General features: G+C 68.5%; 1 pseudogene; it reads right to left on the bottom strand.

Annotated features, from left to right (window-relative positions):
* Nucleotides 1-374: 374 nt before the first annotated feature.
* LOC112124737 lies at nt 375-6,026 on the bottom strand (annotated as a pseudogene).
* Between the last annotated feature and the right edge of the window lie 189 nt (nt 6,027-6,215).

Raw genomic sequence — 6,215 nt, 5'->3', positions numbered from 1 at the left:
CAGCCCCATGGGCAGGGACTGGCTGGCTCAGGGGGGCAGGGAATGGGGCCCAGGGTCTATGCCCTCTAGGGCAGTGGGCTCCAACCTTTTTACACCCAAGATCACTTGCTGAGTTTAAGGGCAACCCAGGATCTACCCCGCCCCTTCCCTGAGACCCCGCCCCCCGTCCGTCACTTCCTCTCCCCAGGGGTTCGGGGTGTGTGTGCGGGCTCTGGGCTGAGCCTGGGGCAGGGGCTTGGGGTGCAGCCCTCTGGGAGGGGGCTCAGGCTACCCCACCTCGCTCGCCCCCTGCTCCCATCCTGGCTGGGTGGGGCCGGCGCGTGGGTCTCAGGGCAGTTCCCCACAGCCCGTGGGGAAGACAGCGGGGCCGTTACCTCGGCTGTAGCCGCCCGGGTGGGCGGGGAAGGGAGCCGGCGGTGTGGGAGCTGAGGCGGGGGCGGTGCCGGGCGGCGGTTGCTTGGGGCGGGCACCGTGACGATTGCTCAGCTCGGCCAGCGCCTGCTGGATGCCGGCCGGGTCGCTGGGCACCACGTGGTCCAGCCGGTAGACGGCGCTGGTGGTGGGCCCGGGTGGCAGGCTCAGGCCCGGGGGGCGCTCCTCCGCCGGGCGGCTGGGGGGAGAGCGAGTTAGGGGGGTAGCTGGGTGCCCCCCAGTCCTGCCCACCTGCAGCCCCCCCAAACCTGCATCTGCCCCCCCAGAAATGTGTCTGTGCCCCTTGGCCCTGCCCACCTGTGTCCCCCCCCAGTAACGGTCCATTGTCATTAATGACCTGTGCCCTCGTTATGAGCCCACAGCTCATCAGTCCCCATTAGTGCCTCCCCCCATCTCTGGCTCCCACCCCCCAGGGCCTGCGGGCCACTGGCAACACTGCCCCAATCCCCTCCCTCCCCCCGACCACCCCCCCATGTGCCCCCCGCTGTCCCTATGTCCGCCCCCGTTAAGTGTCCCCCTCTCCCTCGGCCCCCACACCTGCGGTTCCTGGGCGAGGGCCAGGTCCTCTTGTCCCCACGGCCGCCGCCAGGCCCCCCGCGGCCCCCGGCCTTGCCCCCGCTGCCGGGCCCGGGGTTGGGGCGCCGGTTCTGCCGGTCCATGCCAGGCCGCTGGCTGGAGAAGCTGCGCTTGGACATCTCCTTGCGCTGGGCAAGGGTCAGGTCGGCGCTGGCCCCCCGGACCCCCAGCGACGGGGCGCCGCCCCCACCGCCCCCCTTCAGGAAGGCTTGGGGCGGGGGGCCCCCCGGCTCCTTCTCGCCCGGCCCACCGCCCCGGCGCTCGGTGAAGTCGCTGCTCTCCGAGGCCGTCTCCCACTCCTCGTTGGCCTGGTCCGAGTTCTGGTTGGACAGGTCGGGGGACTTGGCGCCGGCTGGGCGCCGGGAGGCCGTTTCCTCCGCCGGGGCGGGGGGTGGCGGGTATGCTGGGGCCCCCGGCCCGCCCCGCTGCTCCCCATTGAGCCGGGCCGCGTTGTCCCGCTCCTGCTTCAGCCGCCGGAAGCGGGGCGGCTTGTCCTGCTGCTGCGAGCGGCCGTGGCGCCGCCGGCGGGGGGGCCGCTCGAAGCTGCGATCCACTGCGCCATTGGGGGGCGGCCCTTGCTGCTTGGGGGGAGACTGGAACGCGGCCAGATCCTCTGGCACCGGGAGAGCTGGCCCCAGCGCCGCTTTCTCCTTGCCGGGCGAATCCGGCCCTGCCTCCGGCTCCTGCTTCTCCGGCTTCTTCCCGGGCGGGGGCTTGGCTGGGGGACTCCAGGTGCTGGCTGGGGGGCGCCCCCCGCCACGACCACGCCGAGAGGGCACGCCGCGGGGGGTGAAGATGCGGCCGCCGCGGGCTCCCGGCTCCGAGAGGCGGGGCGGGATCTTGTCAGCGAAGCGGGGCAGGGCAGCCGGGCCCCGGTGCCGCTCCTCCTTGGCGGGCTGGGGGGCCAGCGGGGGCGGGGCCGCCTCCTTGTCCGAGTGGGCCACGTCGCTGGCACTCTCGTGGGTCTCGCTGCCGGTCTCCGAGCCGCGCTGGCGCCGGCGCTTGGGGATCTCCTCGTACTCGGAGCCCTCGCTGCGCGTCTCGCTGGCGTTGCGGGGCCGGGCGCCGCCCCCGCCGCCTGGGGGCCCCGGCCCCTCCTCCAGGCGGTAGAATGGCTCCCGGTAGCTGCGGAACTCCCTGCTGCGGCCCCGGCCCCCGCCACCCCGGCCGCGCCCGCTGTAGGCGCCCCGGAAGCCGCGCCCCCGGGCGAAGTACTCCCCCCGCCCCCGGGCACGCCCGCGCCCCATGTAGCCGCCGCCCCCGCGGTCGTAGGGGCACTCCCGGCGTCGGCGGGTGGGCGACAGCGCCCCCTGTGGCTCCTTGGGGGCCCCCGCCACGCTGCCGTTCACCAGCGCCTTGGCTTTGGCCTCCTTGCCTGGCTTGGGGGGCTCCTTGGGGCCGGGCTGTGGGTCCGGCTTGGCACCCGCTGGCTCGGTGCCCTCTTTGGCTTTGGGGCGCGGCTCCTCAGCCTCCTCCTTGGGGGGCGCAGGTTTCTTGATGGGCCCGGCTCTGCGCGGGGGCTTCTCGCCGCTCGGCAGCTCATCCGCCCGCCGGCTGCTGCCCGGCCGGGGGCCCCAGCGTGTCTCTGTCTTGGCCTCGCGCCGTGGTGGCCGGTGGAAGTCGTGCGGCTGGCGCGAGGGGCGCTCGGCCCGGCGCGGCGCCTCCTCCTTGGGGGGCAGGGCCGGCTCCTCCTTGGGAGGCAGGGCCGGCTCCTCCTTGGGAGGTTTCTTGGGCGCCGCCTGGGGCTCCTTGGGCTCCTCGGCGTTGGGGGGCTTCTCGTCCGGCTGGCGCTGGGGCGGCGGGGCCAGGGGCTCGGGGCGCCCGTTCCTGGCCAGCTCCCCTGGAGCGTTGGGGGGCAGGGCGAGGCTGGCTGGCCAGGGCCCCCCCCGGGCGGGGCTCGTCTCCTGGGAAGCGGTGCATGGGGGCCGGGGCGCCGTTCTCAGCGAAGGCCGGGTAGCTGCCCACATAGGGCTGGGGGGTGGCGGCCTCCCGCAGGCGGACAGGGGGCGTCTCACTCCTGGGGGGAGAGAAGGGGTGTCATGCCTCAGCCCACCAGCCGGGCCCTCCACTAAGTGTCCCAAGCCTGGTCCCCTACCTCCCCTGCCCCACGCCCGACCCTCCTGCCCCCACCCCATCAATGCCCTCTGCTCGGCCCCACAGCTCCCAACCCCCCACTGCCCCCATCCCCCCCACTCACCGCAGGCCCTTCTCCTCCTCATCTGGCTGCCGGAGGGGCGAAGCCAGGGGCCGGGGGTCGGCGGCAAAGACGTCTGCCCCCCAGGCCAGCTTGGGGTCCATGGGCGGGGTGCCCCGCTCCCGCAGGATCTGGGGGTGGCGCTCAAACTGCTCCGAGCTGGAGCCCCCGCTGTCCGAGCGCTCGCGGGGCAGCAGGCCTGGAGGGGGGCAGAGAGCACACGTCAGAGGGCCGGCACCCCCGGGATAGAACCATGGGCCCCCCCAGCTTAGACTAGCCCAGCCCCGCTCCTCCCCCCACAATGCACTTTGGGACCGGCCAGGGCATGGCAGCAGTCACATGACCCAGGAGTAGGTGGGACCAATGAATCACAGGACAGACAGAGCAGAGGGGAGGTGGGACCCAAACCACTGCAGCGGGCTGAGTCACATGACCCAGACCAGGAAGCTGAGGGGGGAGCATGGGGGCCTGATCATGTGACCAGGTGTGGGTGGGGCCCACAGGACATCTGGAGTCACAGACCAGGAAGGGACCTCGGGAGGCGTCGGGTCCCCTGCACTCAGGGCAGGACTCAGTATTATCCAGACCATCCCTGGCAGGGGTTTGTCCAACCTGCCCTTAAACCTCCCCCGGCAACTTATCCCAGTGCGAACCCCCGACAGGACGTTTTTCCTCATGTCCAACCTAAACCGCCCTTGCTGCAATTGAAGCCCATTGCTTCTTGGCCTGTCCTCAGAGTTAACGAGAACAATTCTTCTCCCTTCTCCTTGGAACAACCTTTCAGGTACTTGAAAACTGTGATCCCGTCCCCCCTCAGTCTTCTCTCCTGCACACTAACAAACCCAGATCTTTCAATCTTCCCTCACAGCTCATGGTTTCTAGACCTTCCTCATTTTTGTTGCTCTTCCCTGGACTCTCTCCAATTTGTCCAACATCTTTCCTGAAATGTGGGGCCCGGAACTGGACACAACACTCCAGCTGAGGCCGTATCAGCGCGGAGCAGAGCGGGAGAATTACTGCTCGTGTCTTGCTCACAACACTCCTGCTAACGCAGCCCAGAAGGATGTTCGGTTTTTTGGCAACAGCGTCACACTGTTGACTCCTATTTAGGTTCTGGTCCACTCTGACTCCAGATCCCTTTCCGCAGTACCCCTCCCTAGGCCGCCATTGCCCATTGTGTCTGCAACTGATTGTTCCTTCCTAAGGGGAGAACTTGGCATTTGTCCTACTAAATGTCATCCTATTGACTTCAGACCATTTCTCCAGTTTGTCCAGATGATTTTGAATTTTAATCCTGTCCTCCAAAGAACTCGCAACCCCTCCCAGCTCGGTATCGTCCGCACACTTTATCAGTGGACTCTCTGCCATTATCTAAGTCACTGATGAAGATATTGAACAGAACTGGACCCAGAACCGAACCCTGCGGGACCCCACTGGTTATGTCCTTCCAGCCGGACTGTGACCCACTGATCACTACTCTCTGGGAACGGTTTTCCAACCAGTTCCGCACCTTATAGTAGCTCCATCGAGGTTGTGTTTCCCTAGTTTGTTTAGGAGAAGGTCACGCGAGACCGTATCAAAAGCCTCACTAAAGTCCAGATATCCCACGTCTCCCGCTTCCCCCTACGCACAAGGCTTGTGACCCTGTCACAGAAAGCTCTCAGGCTGGTCTGACACGACAAACCCACATGGACCGTTACTGATCACCTAATTATCTTCTAGGTGTTTGCAAATCGATTGCTTAATGATTTGCTCCATTATCTGTCCGGGTACAGAGTGAAGCTACTGGGCTGTAATTCCCCGGTTTGTCCTTATTTCCCTTTTCCTGTCTGCCAGGGCTTCTCAGAGAGAATCGCGAATGGCGCCGAAATCTCCTAGGCTGCACTTCATCCGGCCCTGGTGATTTGAAGGCCTCTAACTCGTCTAAGTCATTTTTGACTTGTAGACATGACCCAGGCCACAGGAGGGGGTTGTCAATGGGTGATCATGTGACCCAGGTCTAGCCCAGTTAATGTGTCACACCCTGGGCCAGGTGTGGGCGGGGCCAGCGGGTCACATGACCCAGGCATGGGCGGGGCTTACCAGAGGGGTGCACCCCGGGCGGGGGGGGCAAAGGTCAACTGGGGCATGGGGGGGGGGGCGCCCCATGGAGCCCGGGTACATGGCCTTGGGTGGGGCCTGCTGCTGGGGGGGCGGTGCCTGCTGCTGCCCCGCCCCCTGCGGAGGGTGGATACCGGGCGAGGGGCCCAGGCCCGCCAGGGAAGCCGCTGCCACCTGCTGCTGGGGGGAGGCGGGCACCGGGGGCGGCCCGTGCTGCTGCTGCCACTGCTGCTGCTGCTTCAGCAACTGCTCCTGGGGGGCACAGAGGGGTTAGGGACCCCCCGCGCCACTCCTCACCCCATAGCGAGCCCCCCAATGGCTCCCCCATGCAGGGCTGCAGCCCCCCCCCCACGAGGGCCCCCCCATGGCTCCCCCATGCAGGGCTGCAGCCCCCCCCACGAGGGCCCCCCCATGCAGGGCTGCAGCCCCCCCCCAGCGAGGTCCCCCACAGTCCCCCTCCTCCAGCCCAGCGCCCCCCAGCTGTTACCTGCTGCTGCCGCTGGAACCGGGGCGGCAGAGACTTCTGGTACTTGGAGTAGCCCAGGTTCTGGGCCAGGGGCGGCTGGCGCGGCGGCACCACAGTCTCGCCCTTGGGCTCTGTCTTGGGCACGGCAGGGGCCACAGGGGGGGCCGGCACCACCACTGGCTCATCCGGGACCTCGGGCACCTCCTTGGGGGCGGGCACCACAGGGGGCTCGGCTGGAGGAGAGCAGGGGGTCAGTCGCTGGGCACGACACGGGAGCGGAGAGGCCTCACCTGGCAGCCACAGCTGAGACGCGGCCCCTCTGGGGCGGGGCTGGTTACCCGGGGCCCCCGAGAGGCGGCCCCTCTGGGGCGGGGCTGGTTACCCGGGGCCCCCGAGAGGCGGCCCCTCTGGGGCGAGGCAGGGGTTTGGTTACCTGGGCCCCCGAGA

Source organism: Terrapene carolina, unplaced genomic scaffold, assembly GCF_002925995.2.
Source record: "Terrapene carolina triunguis isolate 2854851 unplaced genomic scaffold, T_m_triunguis-2.0 Scaffold51132, whole genome shotgun sequence".
NCBI lineage: Eukaryota > Metazoa > Chordata > Testudines > Emydidae > Terrapene > Terrapene triunguis.
Note: the sequence above shows the minus strand (reverse complement) of the source record. Positions and strands in the feature narration are given on the sequence as shown.